At 41.7% G+C, this 17,649-nt stretch overlaps 1 protein-coding gene across 1 annotated transcript in view; it reads left to right on the top strand.

The window, feature by feature from the left end:
• The first annotated feature begins 6,900 nt into the window (after nt 1–6,900).
• Nucleotides 6,901–17,649, top strand: part of A1CF (APOBEC1 complementation factor) — a 74,902-nt gene continuing 64,153 nt past the window's right edge. Inside the window, exon 1 of the mRNA XM_035008387.1 lies at nt 6,901–6,985. The gene's annotated coding sequence lies outside the window, so the exon portion shown is untranslated. The remainder of the gene's footprint in view (nt 6,986–17,649) is intronic.

The following is a 17,649-nucleotide window of genomic DNA, read 5'->3' as shown; positions in this document are numbered from 1 at the left end:
CAACCGTGATGATGATCTTGGAGCTCCTCATGCAAGACACTGGTTTTCAGAGCAGTGTATTTTGAGGTCTCATAAAAATCTCAGTTTTCAGTTTGCTGGGATAACGGAAGGACAGTTAACCTTCAAGACTCCTTATAAAACTGATTAATATAAAATTAATATAGATAAAAATTTTCTATGAATCTGGCTCTGAGCTAAGCATTTTCTGCATCTTCTCTCTTGTGAGCCTCACCTGGACCTAGGAGATAGGTATCACTCTTGTCCCCATTTCCAGACAGGAACAGAGCAGCTCAGGGAAGTTAGAAGACACACCTGAAGTTAGCTCGCTAGTCAACAGTTAGTTGATATTTCAACCCAAGCGACTGGACTGTAAAGTCCATGCATGTCCTTAAACATTATACTCCACCAACTCCTAATACTGACTTGGTTCTTGTGAAGACCCAACAAAAGTGCTCTGCAAATGGCAAAGGCACACTTGAAAGCTAAGTTTCCATTCTGTATAAACCACAATGAACACAAATTAGGAATTAGGCCCATTACAGCCACAACCTCAATTTTGTTTGAAAAGTTAATGCTCTCTTTACAATAATCTTGCCATTGACTTCAGTTTTATCATTTGAAAAGGTATTAATGCACACAATTAGCATTTTATTATTCTACTTCTGTTATTAACCCCCAAGTTCTTCCAGTCTTTACCAAGAAAATTTTTTTAAATCACCCCTTTTATGGACTCTGAAAAACAAACTGAGGATTCTAGAGGGGAGGGGGGTGGGAGAATAGGTTAGCCTGGTGATGGGTATTAAAGAGGGCATGTTCTGCATGGAGCACTGGGTGTTATGCACAAACAATGAATCATGGAACTCTACATCTAAAACTAATGATGTAATGTATGGTGATTAACATAACAATAAAAAAATTTTAAAAATCACCCTTTTAGTTCATTGATCAATGTTTTCTTTTTTTTTTTTTAAGATTTTATTTATTTATTTGAGAGAGAGAGAATGTGAGACAGAGAGCATGAGAAGGAGGAAGGTCAGAGGGAGAAGCAGACTCCCTGCTGAGCAGGGAGCCTGATGCGGGACTCGATCCCAGACTCCAGGATCATGATCTGAGCCGAAGGCAGTCGCTTAACCAACTGAGCCACCCAGGCACCCATTGATCAATGTTTTCTTACTTGGATGTGGAAAGCCTGGGTTTGCTGAGTTAGCCAGAGGTGGTTTTTTTTCTTTGTACTGTTATGTTAATCACCATACATTACATCATTAGTTTTAGATGTAGTGTTCCATGATTCATTGTTTGTGCATAACACCCAGTGCTCCGTGCAGAACGTGCCCTCTTTAATACCCATCACCAGGCTAACCCATCCTCCCACCCCCCTCCCCTCTAGAACCCTCAGTTTGTTTTTCAGAGTCCATCGTCTCTCATGATTCGTCTCCCCCTCCTTTCCCCCCCTTCATTCTTCCCCTCCTGCTAGCTGCTGCTTTTTTTTTTCTTCTTAACATGTATTGCATTATTTGTTTCAGAGGTACAGATCTGTGATTCATCAGTCTAACACAATTCACAGTGCTCACCATAGCACATACCCTCCCCAGTGTCTATCACCCAGCCACCCATCCCTCCCACCCACTCCCCCACTCCAGCAACCCTCAGTTTGTTTCCTGAGATTAAGAATTCCTCATATCAGTGAGGTCATTTGATACATGTTTTTCTCTGATTGACTTATTTCGCTCAGCCTAACACCCTCCAGTTCCATCCACGTCGTTGCAAATGGCAAGATCTCATTCCTTTTGATGGCTGCATAATATTCTATTGTGTGTGTATATATATATATATATACACACCACATCTTCTTTATCCATTCATCTGTCGATGGACATCTTTAGCCAGAGGTGGTTTTATTGCAAAAAAAATTCAAGATGCCCTATACAATGCCACATATAACTTCTCAGGTCCTTCGTTAACCTGAAGAATTCAAAATATCAGTTGAGCATGAGGAGTAGTGTACTTGTGTGAAAAGGGGGCAAAGATTATGGTTAGGCCTGAGGTGTGTGTGTGTGTGTGTGTGTGTGGTTCACACACGCACACACAGATGTTTATGTGTTTTTAAGTAAATAATGACATGATCATTAAAAAAAGAGATGATCTGGGGCACGTGGGTGGCTCAGTCGGTTAAGTGTCCGACCCTTGATCTCAGCTAAGTCCAGTCTTAATCTCAGGGTCATGAGTTCAAGCCCCATGTTGGGCTCTATGCTGGGTGTGGAGTCTACTTTAAAAAGAGAGAGAGAGAGATGACGTGATAACCCTTCTGAAGAAATTATCTGAAAGCTAGGAGAGATCTTTCTGTGGGAAGTTTTTCTTTACAGTAAAGAAAATAGAGCACAGCAAATTAAACAGATTAAAGACCCAATGACTGGTGTTCTCTAATATTAATAAAGGAAAATACCAGATTGGTACCAGGTTTTTTTCCTAAAATTGTTCTTTTACAAAAACCAGTATTTGCTTTTGCTTTGGGGCTGAACTAATAATATTGCTTAAAAAAATAAAATGATGCAACATCTGGAAACTCTAATTTCAAGATCATTCACCAAACCCAAGAATGACTATGAGAAAGAACAGGGACCGAGAAGAGGAAGATACTCCACTGATGTTTAAAGGACAGAGTGTGGCGTGTCCCACGTGCTGCCATGATTTTTAGAGGGAATCTGGACTAAATAAATCCTCAAGTCATTGTTTGTGCATAACACCCAGTGCTCCATGCAGAACGTGCCCTCTTTAATACCCATCACCAGGCTAACTGTAATATGACCTACAATTAGGTCATATTGAAACACTATTCAAAGGTGTCAGGAGAACCAAATGCTATTTCCTAGAGCACAAAGCAAAGGAGCGTGTGTGCGCGTGTGCGTGCGCATGTGCGTGTGCACATGTGCATGTTTTAATCAATTCAACACTAGATGGCTCTAGTTACAAAACCAATGCGTTTCACAAGTCTAAAATCCTGAGATGCGATAGCAGAGAACAGATGGATTCTAACCTTGTAGATCAAATTCTGCTCTCTTCCCAAGTCTTAGAGGGATTAAGAGCAGCACCAAGCTTTCGGGTTTAAAACGCTGGGCACCTCTGAAAGAGCAGGCTTACCTCCTCGAAGTTCTTATTTCACAGATTCAAACTCAGCACTGACATAGCCTTGAGGATGTAGGTTTAATTTGCTCTGTAATTATTCCACTCCGCGCTCTGATAGTACCCTAGTATTTTCAAATCACTTTCACATATGCCAATTCATTTGACCCTCTCCATAAGCACGGGGGAGATGTTGTCCTCATCAAAGGCAAGGACACTGAGACTCACACAAGGGGCAGAAACTTGCTCGAGGTTACTCCTGTGTGATAGGTCATAAGTGATACAGCTCATAAATGATAACGTTAGCACTGGATTCCCCAAGTCCCAGCTCCTGGCTCCTAGTTCTTTCTACACCATAGACAAGAAGAGAGAATTAGACGTTCGCCTATATAGTGTGTCTGGCATGGCCCTTTCATTTTTAAGAATACTCCATTCCAATTCATTAAATACCCCCATTAAATACCCAAAATGTATTTTGAACTCTTAAGAAATTGAGAACAGTGAAGAAATCTTTTTTTTGAGGTAGGAGAGGGAGAATTTTGGCTAGGAGGGAAACTTCTTGCTATTGGTACTCTTTGGTTTTTAATTACATTTGAAGTTTTTTAAAGCTTTATGTTTTACCTAAACCATCAGTAAATAATCAGTGCTTTTTACCCAAAAATTCCAGCTCTGCAGGGTGGCAAAGTCAGTTGGATATTTAAGGCAAGATTAGTTAAAATCCATAAGCCAAATAATTCACATGCAAATGATTGCTGAAAACTAGCATTTAATGAGCATTCACTATGGACCACTCTGCATATTTCTTCCTTCATCCATTCTTTCTTGCTCCAGTTCCACCAACCTAATCTCAACCACCATTACTTGCCACCTCTCTAACTGGTCTATCAAATACTTCACCTGCCTCAAATCCAAATCTCTTTTATTTGAATATATATGTGAATAAATGACTCTAAGACAAGCACATACTGATTTTTTAAAAAGGAAAGAGGTAGGCAATGTTATCCCACAACAATTTATTCTCAACCTTACAGCCAAAATATACAAGTAGATCATGTGGTTCGCTTTCTTAAAATCCTTCCAGTGACTTCCCATTGCCTGGGGACAGCACTGGAAGTCTGTGGATCCAGTGTCTTTCCCTCACTTGCCCCTTACACCTGGCCTTCTATCAGTTATCTGAATGTGCCAAAGTCATTCACACCGTGCTATTTCTACCTGCAGTAATGCCCACCTTCGCGCCTACCCCCTTCAGGTCTCGGATGTTCTGGAAGTTTCCTCAACTCCCTCCCAGGTCCACACTAGCTTAGGTCCCTATGTTGAAAGCTCTGTTTAGCATCCTGTACTCCTCTTTTGTAATACTTATTCCAACTCTATTTAATTAAGTATTTTGGGGAGTATTTGCTTAATGTGTATCTTCTGCATCCAGTTTGTCAACTCCTGAATCCCCGAAGACTAACATACTATTTTGAAGCTTTTAAAATTGTGCTTCACAACAAATTTTAGATCATAACCAGTACACACACAAAAAAAACAGAAAAGTTTCATGAACATGCCCCTTCTGCATGCAATTCACTTGATAATTTCTACTCTGTTTTAAAAATGTTGGCTACAACTCAGTTTATTGAGTTTACAGCCTGCTAATAGATTCAACCCTCATTTGAAATAACCATTCATCTAACACAATGCTCAGCAGATAGTAGGTCCTCGGTGATCATTTATAGAACAGACAAATGAAAAAATACTTACCAGCTACTACTTAAAATGATTTGTTTTTGTTTGCATTGGATAACGGTTGACTGATTATGGCTTTGTCCCTCCCTGGAGAATGGGGCCCCAGAAGGGCTAACCCCAGCCATTCTGGGTACAGTTATTTCCCTTGACTGGACTGATGGGATCAGGGTCATGGGGTGATTTCCCCTTGTCCCCGTGCCACAGACTGTCCCCTTAAGTACCCTCCAGCAAGAGAGATTGTTCATTATTTCCCTGTTTACTGTGGACTGTTATATCCCTATCACTGCAAAAAGAGAGGATTTAGAAAATAAAAAACTTTCCAGCAATATCCTAATGACACCAAATGCATTACTGTCTTTGCTCTTATGATTCATATGTCAATTGTCCCATTTAATTATCAGGCTTTAGGGCTATTTTAACTTATTTTTGAACACTTTGGTTTAACATGAGTACAGCCCTATCTTGTTGAACGCCAGGACCCCTCAAATAAGAAACCAGTTCTTTTTATTAACTAGTTAATAAATGCCTACTTGCACCTGTTGCGTTTTTCTGTTTCCACCAGACACCTAAAATCCCGGGCTTTTCTCCTCATCTCTACTTCTCACCATCCGGCACCTACCTCGCAATATGACAAAGAAAACCCTCCCAGGACGGACAGTTTTAAAATATCAACCATTCTCTGCAGGACCAGGCAAAGTCAAGGTCAGGATTCCCCATCCATGTGGGAACTGTTGGAGCCCAGGCTGAGCTTTCTCCAGAATAACCAGGGAAACTACTCCATGGGGGGTCCGGTCCCAGGGGCTTGTCCAGGGGTGTGTCCTTCATGCAGCAGTGCAGCTACAAGGAGCTTGAGTCCTCCCCCCCAACCCCTGCAGAGCTCACTCCCAGGGCACAACTCCAAGGCATAGCGCGTGTTCTGTCACCCCTGGTCACGCATCGATTTGGGAGAAGCGGAAGCAAATCAAAGCTTCCACAAGTCTGAGAACTGAAAACTGGAAGCAGAACGAACATTCCGGCAACAAGCTTTACATCCAGCATTTTAGATTCCCACGTGCGTGTTTGACACCTCTTCCTCTATGTCCATATTCTGGAAGGATTGTTCATTCTGCACTTTCCTGTGGCCCACGTGCTTCTGTTAATAGTTGGCTCCTAGAAAATCAGACTCCTCTTATTTGAACTGAAACCAAGTGAGGGTAGCCTCTAATTCTAGGGGGCTGGTGGCTTCTAAACCCTTAAGCCAAAATGTACTCAAAATTGGGAGGGCTTTGAGTTTTTAAATTTTTTTTTAGGTGGGCTTGTATACCTTTAAGAATTTCCTCCACACACTAGAGCTCTTACCAGAGAACTTAGAATTTCGAGGTTAGATCTTTGAAAATGTCACTTCCTTTATTCTTCAAGAAACACAGTTACCACTGAGGTTTCAAGCCATGAACTTCAAGCTTCGGATCTCCCGTAACCCAGTCCACAGCTGACAGTTACGCTTTCACAGTAATGGGCCCTCTTAAAATCCGTAGGAGCAGCTTGCATAAAAAAGAAGCCTGTTTTCCCACCCCAATCCGACCCTATTTACTTGGTTACATAAATGCTTTGGGTATTTCATTTTTATAAGCCAGCATTTATCTGCATACTTGACCTGAAACTCCACACTTTACTCCATGCAATACAGTGATATAAAAAAGCATGAAAAAAAAGGAAGAAAGAAAGACTCTCCCAAATTTACCTTAGCCTTCATATCCCTTTGACGGAACAGAAAACAGGGAAGCTCACATAAATAAAAGCATAGTTACCCAAACTGCAGCGAATTCTGCTTTTTAAATACGTAACTCGCAAAAACAGCTTCAAAAGCATTATTCACATCAACTGTTTTTAAGGCAAAATATACTTTAATGTTGTAAACAAAGGAGCCTGGCTGTTTTGTAGATTCTGCGGGCTGTAGTGACCCAGTTATCTGGTCAAAGGGCTGTATGGATGAGAGGGACAGAGCGAGTTAAAGTTTAACTTTCAGGAATTGTAAACCAAACCTAAAGCCACTGAACCTTTGGAGTTTGATATGTTGATTAGAGCATAACCAGAGTGACACGTTGAATTCTCCATAATCAAGGAAACCTTTTCCGGGTGGGGATCTCTGATCACTCAGGTACAGTCCATGTGTTTTGCTTTTTCTTGCTTCAACTCTGTGAAACTGTGCAGTGTGGCTCAGTGGGAATGCAATGAGAAGAGCTTCTATCCTCTTCTATTAGAGAGCCTAATGCAGGGCACTTTCTGGCTGGTTTTTATACTAATGGAGCAACCTGAAAACAAGAGAATATATTGGAAGAATCATATAATCTCAGAATGAAATGGCAGCCATCTTCGGCTTCTTGATGTAATCAATTTCTGGGGCTAAAGAGTAGATTTACTGCCTTGGGTTCAAGAGCAGGGCTAATGTTTCCGAGAAGTTTATTTAGCAATGGCCAGATAGCTGGGAGCATTGTGGTTGACTGTTTATCCTGGTCCTAGGACCCCTTGGAAACATAAAAAATGTAATTAAAAGAGGAAAAGCATTAACATCACTGGCAGATTCTGACTTCTCTGTGTAGGTTGTAATTCCTATCATACCTTAGATTTCATATTTTCAACTCTCTCCTTCCCTCACCTTTGTCCTTCGCAACCACCCGAAACCAAAATCTAAAACACAAAAGCCCACAGAAAATAAACCCACCCAAAATCACCTTGGTGAATTCTTGCTATCTCATTTCCCAGGATCCTACTCACCAAAGGAATGCCTTAAGCTATTCGCTTTTCATTCTAGCAAAGAAAAAAAGAAAAGAAAACAAAAACAGACATGGAAAATGACTGGCTTTGAATGTGTTAAATCTCAACCTTGGGGATAGCTAATTATTAGATCTTTTTCTTGGGTTGGTTTGGGCAACCGTGCTGCTGTGGATATATTTTTCACATGATCATTTTGTTCACTCCAGAAAGATGATTCACAACCAAAATACGCTACGACTGTATCTTAAGGAAGGTGTCAGAGCACTTAACAGGAACATCCATTCCTACCAAAAATCTCTTAAACTCTGATTGAAATACTTTTGTTCCATGATTATGAAAACGAATTCCAAGGAGAATGGGCTCAAAGTTAAACAAGTGTATTTACGGTAGGACTGTTCAGATGTGTACTGTGTATCTTCAAGAAGGTGAGGAACACAGTATTATTTGTGCACTGTGCAGGTTTAGTGTTTTGCAAAATATACACTGACAAGCTCAACTTTTGTTAGAATTTAGAAGCTTCAAAGGTGTGTTGGTCTGGTCTGAAATATCCTTTATGATAATGTGCTGAAGCATATACGGTAGGAACATAAGTCCGGAGATAACAGTGCTTACTAGAATAAGAGCATTTACTTGTTAAAGGGCCAAGGCCTTCCCCTGCTAAATACAGAATAATAGACAAATGACATTGGTTCATATTTCAGGGCCATATTTTCTGGAATTATATTGATACTGCCCATTTGAGACAATTCTCACATTTTGCTGTTCCAATTTATTATTTGCCATGTGTAAGGGAAGGGGGAAGGGAATTGGGAAAAAGAAAGGAAAAAAAAAAACTTAGTGGGCAGGGCGCCTGGGTGGCTCAGTTGGTTAAGCGACTGCCTTCAGCTCAGGTCATGATCCTGGAGTCCCAGGATCAAGTTCCACGTCGGGCTCCCTGCTCAGCAGGGAGTCTGCTTCTCCCTCTGACGCTCCTCCCTCTCATGCTCTCTGTCTCTCATTCTCTCTCTCGCAAACAAATAAAATCTTAAAAAAAAAAAAAAAAAAAAAAACTTAGTGGGCAAATATGAATTGACAGGATGGATAGGAAAAATGCTGAATATTTATTTATTATTTTTAACTGGGCTAATAATACCAAGTTGTTTTGTGTCATTTCAAATATGACATTTCTTACACTTTATTCAGTGGACATTAATAATGTGGCTCAAAAAAGGTGACCCTGTTGTCAAGTTGAGGAAAATAGACACTTTAAAGCAGGTCTTGTTATTAGGTGGACAATACTAACAATGACAGATGTTGATTGAGCATTATATGGCCAAGCGTAGTCCTGAGCACTTTCCATGCATTCATCTATATTATTCTTAAACCAGTCCTATGAGGTAGATACTATTATAACATTTTACTAATGAGAAAATTGAGCAGGGATTAGTTACCTAGAAGGCTCCACATCACCCAGTTGGGAAGTAAAGAGCCAGATTCCCCAGCCAGGTGGTCTGACTCCGGAGCCCACACGTCACCATCGTAACTGTCCTCACAGGGACTGAGGATTTACTGTGTGTGTAAATGTATGCACTTCTAAGCATCTAGGACTGAGATGTTTCATTTCCTCAGCTTCATTTATAACAGAACATCTTTCAGGAACATCTATTAACATGTCTCTGAAATGGGATTCCTCAGAACACAGTTTAAGAAAGAAAAAAATCCCTTTTAGAGCTCCCATCCAGCATTCATAAAACCAGAACCAACTGAAATCACCACAACTGAAAACATCTGAGGGACCTGATGGCTTAGCTGTCTTCCATCAAACAGGACCATGCCTCTCTCAGAGACTTTCCAGATTAATTCTAGAAAGAACAACAGACTCATCTCCTGACAGAGCGTGGCTGGAAGGCAGGTTCCCAAACTCCTGGGCTGTGTGGCCTCAGGCACACTACTTAACTTTCCTGAATCTCAGATTTCTAGAGTGTGCCATGAATCCACCCTGCAGAATTCAGTGAAGATTAAATGAGATGACATAGCAAAATAGTTAAAGCATCATCCCTGGCACTTGGCAGGAATTTGGCAAAACTCTCTTCCCCTTCCCATTTCTCTATTTGTAATCATCTCCAAAAAAATATCCTGAAACTTTCCAAACTTACCCATTAGCTGCTCTTTGTCAAAACTCTACTGATACAATAATAATAATAAAAAAAAAACTCCACTGATATAGTAAATCAAAAACTACACGCAAATAATACAATCCTGATTAGTCACAGGAGTAAATGTATTCTATTTATCCAGACAAAAAAACAAAACCTCTTATTTTCTTTTATTCTAAAAAGACAGCAACAACAACAACAAAACATAGTATGCTTTTATTTTAGAGAATGTTGCTCAAGGAAACTCTTAGCTAAATGCCCAATGCCCTTTTCTCTGAAACCCATGGGGCAGCCTGCGGTGGTGGGTGTTCATTTCATCACACAGCCAGTCGATGTTATAAATCTGTTTCAATAACTGTCTTTTAAAATCCTGTCATCCCTCAGCAAGCTGGGGAGTACGCTGGGTACCGTTGCACAATTGTTGTCATTACCTGATGTGTCTCTAAATGACTCAATCAGTTTAAACAAGACGGTACTGATCGATGGAGGATAAACACCATTTGATCTTATTCATGGAAACAGTAACCAGGCTCCTGTAAAGTGCAGTTCTAACAGTTCCAACGCCCCCCGGGGGAAAGCATCTGGAAAAGGATAAGCACCATTGCAGTGACATTACCTATTAGAAATCTAAACACCATCTGCTTCTTGGCAGATACTGTAAGATGCAGGAAGTTCTTAACCAATGATTCCTGCTGATTGGATCAGGAGAGCTGATCTACCATTGGAGTGCATCCAACTCAATCCAACCAGAATCTCAGTCTTAAGAACTATGTAGAATCTTTAACTTAATAAATTAAGGTTTTTGTGTTGAATATTTTTGATTCATCCAAACCAAAAATTTAAATATTTCCTTTTATAATCATGGCTGCCTTGACTAAAATATGCTGGTACTTTGAGCTCCCTAATTTGATTTTTTTAAGAATAAACTTAGCTTCTTTTTTTCCTTATACGGATATGTATGTGCAATTTTATCTATGTAGGGTATTAGCGACCATGTGGAAAATATTTTCCAGGTTTGTTTCTTCCAATAGGGCTCCGTCCCTGGTAATAGTAGGAGGAAGGGCATAATATGAACTAAGATAACCCCCTCCAGTCTGCAAGGGTATGCACAGTGTTCTGCCCCCAGGAACAATATGGCTAAGAGAATTTGCACATGACATTCTGGCCAGATGGAACGACTAAGTGAGCAAACTGGTTTGCAGTTCTATAAAATCCCAATTTCAGCGATGTAGTAATGTCTCCCCTTCTTCCAGTAGTTAAAAATGATCATTGTTTTGGGGATGCCCAACTGATTCAAAGAACACTACACTTAACACAGCAGAATTAACTACTGTTAATACCTTATTTCTATAGGATATTCTAGTTTACAAAGCATTTTAGACAGAAGCATCTAGACTTTTTAAAAAAGATTTATTTATTTGAGAGAGAAAGAGCATGAGCAGGAGAGGCAGAGGGAGGATCTGAAGCAGACTCCGCATTGAGTGCAGAGCCCAACGCAGGGCTCAATCTCCTGACCCTGAGATCATGACCTGAGCCAAAATCAAAAGTCAGACACTTAACCGACTGCACCACTCAGGTGCCCCTAGACTTTTTTAATGCCAAATTTCTTCATGGTCAATTCAGCATGCCTACTTTCTTCAAGGTAGCTCAGTCATTACGGCTCATTCCAGTTGTGCAAAGCTGTTAACCGCAAGATGCTCACGCAGAGTCTAGAAGCCCAGCTGGGCTCACGCAGCAGAGGGCGGATTACATAGGGAGCTTCACCTACTGTACTGGACATAACTGCCCCAGTGATGAGTAACTAAGAGGTTAGATGAAACTAGGAAGAGAGAGGGTGCCTGGGTGGCTCAGTCGTTAAGTGTCTGCCTTCAGCTCAGGTCATGACCCCAGGGTCTTGGGATCGAGCCCCGCATCGGGCTCCCTGCTCAGCGGGAAGCCTGCTTCTCCCTCTCCCGCTCCCCCTGCTTCTGTTCCCTCTCTTGCTGTGTCTCTCTCTGTCAAATAAATGATAAAATCTTAAAAAAACAAAACTAGAAAGGGAGGATGAGAATCCCCATGGAAGGTGAGAGGAAAACTCGCCCCATAGGAGTCCCAGAAGGAAACGATCCTACAAAGATTCCGAGCATGGCACGTGAAAGAAGTGAAGGGAGGGATGCCGGACTATCTCCTGGAACACTGGCTGGGTGTTTGCAGGGTTTTAGGTATCAAGGCAATTTTCTTTCCTTCCTCTCAATTCACCTTTACATTCTTCTATCCAGCTTTTCTGTTAGGATTGCGTTTAGTGCTCATCTTTCCAGCTCGGGGCTTCTGCATGAAGTTAATTGGCTTCTTAGATTTGTTTAAGCCCTAATCCCTCTGGTTACTTTCCGTGGCAGTCAGAGGTCAGACGCTAGTACCATGCAGCAGAAGTCTGTGTTGGCACATGGAAATGACCAGGTCAGGAATCCTCTTGCCTGAAGACACCCTGCAGTGCCTCACAATGCGGGCAGTGACTGCCCACTGGTTAGAATCAGCACCCTATGATGATGATGATGATGATGATAATGAAATGAGTAATAGCTCTTCCGTGCTGACATAGCTCCTGCCACAGCAGGGCTTGGAGCTTCACTCCTTCAACCCTGTGGGGTTCTGTGGAGTGGGTGCTATTGCTATAAAGAGGTCAAGTCTTAGGACCATGGAGAAACTTGCACACGGTCACATAGCTAAAAAGTGGCGGAGACAGGAGTGAACACCAACAGTCTGGCGCATACCGCTCTGCAGACAGGGTGTGAATAGAACATAGAGAAGCACTGAATCTTGGAACTGGAACTAAATTTTGAGGTCCTTTATTGGACAGAGAAGAGCTAAATGAGTTTCCCAAGGATAAAAGACAGTTTTTTTTGTTGTTAGGGTAAGAACCCAAGTGTAGACCCCCAGCCCTCAGTAATTGCCCTGAATGACTTGGCTTCCTAACGCCTAAATTCTGCTAGGGTCTGAAGACACAGCACCTCCCACCTGGAGGCCACACCCTTTTCCCCCAGGGAAAGAAAAATTGGGCTGCTAGGTCTATAAATGCTCAGGGAGTCCCATATTTAAACTGCCCTAATTTGGAGCTTTAAATGGAGACCCAGATGTTCCCAAATAGCAGCTCCACTGGCCTCAATGGAATTATTCATTTAGGATAATAAGAGTATGCTTCCAGAAGTTCCTTGTTAACATACACATTAGTTGAGAGACAGGGTATGAGTGATAGGGACACTTTGAAGTACTGACATTCAGGAACACATTAGCCTAAAATCACTTAGCAAATTAACTAGCCTGGCAAAGCCATTCCAAGAAGAGCATTTAGGACATGTAAGTTGTGATGGTAGGGAAGAGAAGAGGGAGAAGAGAAATGGCCAAGGATGGAGGTGTTCTAGGGAACAAGAAGAAAATTTAAGGTATTTGAATGACCGCTATTTGTCTGATCTTTGAGGAAGAATTTACTTATTAATTTTGAATGATTATTAAAGATATTTGAGCATCACAATTACCAGATTCCTCCATGTTTCTCCCTCACTATAGAACAGGTAGTTAAGACAGGTGCACTGCCCAGAATTGGAATCATCCAAGAATGCTAGTACCTGGCCCTTTAGGATATAAGACAGGAGAAAAACCTATAAAGTCTAAAAACTCTTATTCTCACTTGCCTTTCAAAACAAGCTATAATGTCAAATACTTCCTATAATAATTTAGTATCTCAATATTTCAAAGGATCCCCTAAAGCACAGTGATCTAAAGGATGGATTCATAGCATGGCATATGGTAAAGAGAAGACATCTGCACTGCTAAAGAAGGAGGGTCCAGACCCAGAATGCCTGGGCTTGAATCCTGGCCCCACCACTTCCTAGCTATGTGACCTTCAGCAAATTATTGAACTTCTCTGAGCCTGTTTCCTCTTCCATAAAATCAAGGTTACTTTGTGCATTGGATCAGAAATTATACATAAAGTGCTTAGAACAATAGCACGCAAGTGTGCACAAACCTTAGCTAATGCAGCTCTAACAGTCATCTCATTCCTGTGTTGCTTTCCTAGAAGAACATGGCTAGAAACAGAGAGAGGCTATGAGGTGAACATGTAGAAAATTGGAGGTCAGGTGGCTGAGAAATAACTCTCCCCTGCACTGGCCTGTGGAGCAAGTTATGGACAATTTCTCTCTGACACTGTTGCAGTTTTTCCGAGACAGAGATGTTCTCCATCACAGGCAGGGGCTCCTAACTAAGTCAGTATAAAATGATTAGAAGGAACCTGGGTCATTAGCAAGGTAGCAGAATAGAAATCTGGATCTTCACACCAGAGGGCAAGCCTCTTGGCCTGTGTTATTTTCATGATTACAACAAAGAACCCATCAGGACTCGAAGCCACTTACAAAGATGCAAATCAGTCCCCTGCACAAGCAGGACAGCAGACCTCAGAAGAGAAAATTATGGGGGGAGGGGCAAAGTGGAGCATCAGGACTGAGGAGGAAGGGGTTGGGGATTGGAGTCTACCTCAAGGGGAGTGGCTGGATGGAAGGGCAGGAAGGAGATCCCTTGGGATTACCGCATTAATCTGTCCACCAGGACTGACTGAGGGACCCCTTGCTCGAGTTCAGCATTATTCTAGACGCTGTGTTAGATACAAAGATGTATTGCACTTTTGTCCCTAAATTCAAGGGGCCCATGAAGGGTTCCCCAAGGGCCCCATCGCAGTCTTAGGATATTTAACCTCTCCCTTCCTTCTCCAAACTCTCTTACTTCGCTGGAAAATCAATTCTATTTACTATGCTACATTGAGGGTTCCTGAAAGGCAAAAAAGGTATCCTATTTCTTTTTCAATGCACAGACCTAACACATTGCTCTGCACATAACAGATTCACCCTATTGTTTGCTGAATAACAGAGCCACCTAACTGGGGAGAGCAGGACAGGAGGTAGAAGAGACCAAGAAAAACAGCATTGAGTGCCCTATATCCTACTCTGCTATGTACTTGTCCTATCTCTTTGTATTACTATGGCAACACAATGAGGCAGGCATCATGATCCCTAATTTCAAAAAGAAGAAGCTGGGATCTGGGTAAACAACTTGATCCAAGTTTATGAAGTTCTTAAGGGTAGAGCTTCAACATTGGAATCTGAGTCAGTCTGAATCCATGATCCCATGGTATCTCTACTGGGCCACCCTCCTCACTTGGAAATCAAGAATGAACAACAAAGGGCAAAATACTGTGTGTTTTATCATGTGGTGACACTAGAAAATTAGGACAGAGAGAACCAAGTCTGGAGTAGTCAGAGAGGCTGTATGAAATTTCCACTCAGTCTAGCAAATATGTATGATGAAGTGTCTACTAAGTGCCAGGCTCGGTGGAGGGGCTGGAAATAAAAAGATGAGTGCCTGTCCTTGGGCAGGGGATGGTCCTCCCTCTCTTCATTTTCTCACCTGTCCCTACACTAGTCCTTCTGCTTCTATATATTCTCAGCAACACTCAAGGCGTCTCCTTCCTAAAGTGCACAGGTGAACCTGTTAGCGTTCTATGCTGACTTAGTAATAAAGCAAGGACACTCCATCATGCATTCAGCATCCCATCCATACTCAACTCCCCCACCACCCAGGCTGTCTTCACTTCTACCTCTGTCCTCTAGAGTCCCCATCTCCCTTCTTCTCCTGATTCTTAGGCTTCTGGACTAGTCTGAGTAGAGAGAAGCTATCCACTGGAAGTTGATATAAAGTTGGGTACGTTTGATAGGTGATGACATTGGTTGACAGGGTTGTAGAATATGGAGCCATGGAAAGTCTTCAAATAGAAAGTAACATAATAAAATGGTCAAGAAAATTAACGAGTGTTACGCAGAGGATGTTAGAGTTAGAAAAAAAGGCCAGAGGTCAAGGTAAGACAACAATCCAGGTATGAAATGATGGTTGCATACATGATAATTAATGGCCGTGGGAATTCAAAAGAAAGGCAAAGTATCAGAACTCAGTGGCAGACTAGACATAAGGAGAAAGAACTTATAAGGACAATTTATGCCAAGGCATGAAAATTAGCATAAAATCAGAACTTCCATAATCCAGTTTCTTGAAAGGGAACATAAGGCTGCCTTTCATTACGAGTGTCAGATCACCTCAGGGCTACTGTACTACAGAGCTTTAGATAGCTGGATTTTTGTAAGCTCCACTCGAGGATCAAACATATTTTATTAATTAGTGGTTGGCAATCTTGGTGAGAATTGAGTGTTCAATCTAATTTTTCCAAATTGGTCTGAGGAGACCAGATGCAGCAATTAAGTTCAAAAGGACAATCTCCACTAGAAAAAAAGAGACATAATAACATGAATACAAGGATGAATGAAATACAGCACTCATAGCTCATCAGGCCCCTGTAATCTGCCACACAAATAATTGGTCCCAGGGCTATTGAATAAACATCTGCTTTTAGACTGAGAAACATCTACATGGCATGCTGTGATTACCACTTTCCCAATTTGTAAGTCAACTTAGAAATTAAACATAGATGCAAAGACATTCTGTTCTTCTTAAACTATGCCATCCTAGAATTTCTAACCTCTGCCAATTCTCTTTCCCAGGGATCCTTAAGAGAGTGGGACATGGTGGGAAGAGTTGGGTATCATTACTAAGTGAAGAGAACACAATAGCCATCTGTAGCCTGATCTTACAGTTACTGGGCACATGACCACCCTGAAGCCATTTATGTATACGTATTAGCCAGGGTTCTCCAGAGAAACAGAACTGGTATTCCAATCAGTACATATACAAAAATGGTTCTGTTGTTGTCTTTGTTCTAGTACCTGTAAGATACCAGTACTAGTGACTAGCACCTCTCAGATATATCTATCTGTCCATCTAAAGGGATTTATTGTAAGTGGTTGGCTTGCATGATTATGGAGACTGAGAAACCCCAAACCCTGAAGTTGGCAAGCTGGAGACCCAGGCCAGATGATGTGTATTTCCAGCCTGAAGCCAGCAGGCATGAGACGCAAGGGCCAGTGTTTCAGTAAAAGTCCAAAGTCCAGAAAAGATGGATGTCCCTGGGAAGGCAGAGTTCTCTCTCACTCAACGTTTTTGTTCTCTTCTGGTCTTCAATGGGTTGGATGAGATCCAACCACATTTGGAGAAGACAATTTGCCCTACCCAGTCTATCTTTAATCTCATCCAGAAAGACATTTACAGACATACCCAGAATAATATTTGGCCAAATGTCTAAGCACCCTGTGGCCCCGTCCAGTTGACACATAAAATTAGCCATCAGAGTAGAACCTTAATGGGGTATAGAGTTCATATGTTGTCTGATTGTAAAGCTCTGCATTTCTTCCTCACCACCCACTCCACCCTCCAACACATGCAGTTTCCACCTGCTGTTAATGATTTCCCAAATCATTTTTGGATTAAAAAACGTGTTCATCTCTCGATCTGCAGTGTTACCAACAACTGGTCACTTATGAGGGTCTTTCAGAGTTTCTGATCATCTTATTCAAGCTGAGCTGAGGCTGAAGGATTTGGAAAGGAGTTTGTGGGGTCAGAGCCAGCGACAAAAGGAAAGGGGTGTATGGAGAGGTCTCCCGTGTGATATCATGCTACCAACACTAGCTGCCAGGAGTTGGGTCACATCCATGTGTATATACACATTCATGTCCACACACACATGCTTGGGAGTTCAGACATATATACACCCATATAACTACATCCTCCCAGAGGGAGCAGCTTGAGTTTGTCTCAGCCAGGGAGACTGTGGAAAGCAGCGTGGGAATGAGGCCCAGCAAGTCACAGTGGGAATATAAACAACTTACTGGTCAGTGCTCATAGAAAAAGAGTTGAAAACAAATCACACTTGAGCCAGAAGCTAGTAAGAATGTGATTTTTTTTTTTTTTTGGCATTTCTAAACACTAGCATTAGGAA

This window comes from Mirounga leonina, unplaced genomic scaffold, assembly GCF_011800145.1.
Source record: "Mirounga leonina isolate KUSES-001 unplaced genomic scaffold, KU_Mleo_1.0 Mir_152, whole genome shotgun sequence".
In the NCBI taxonomy this organism is placed as follows: domain Eukaryota; kingdom Metazoa; phylum Chordata; class Mammalia; order Carnivora; family Phocidae; genus Mirounga; species Mirounga leonina.
The sequence above is the reverse complement of the archived record's forward strand: the minus strand, read 5'-3'. Positions and strand labels throughout refer to the sequence as shown.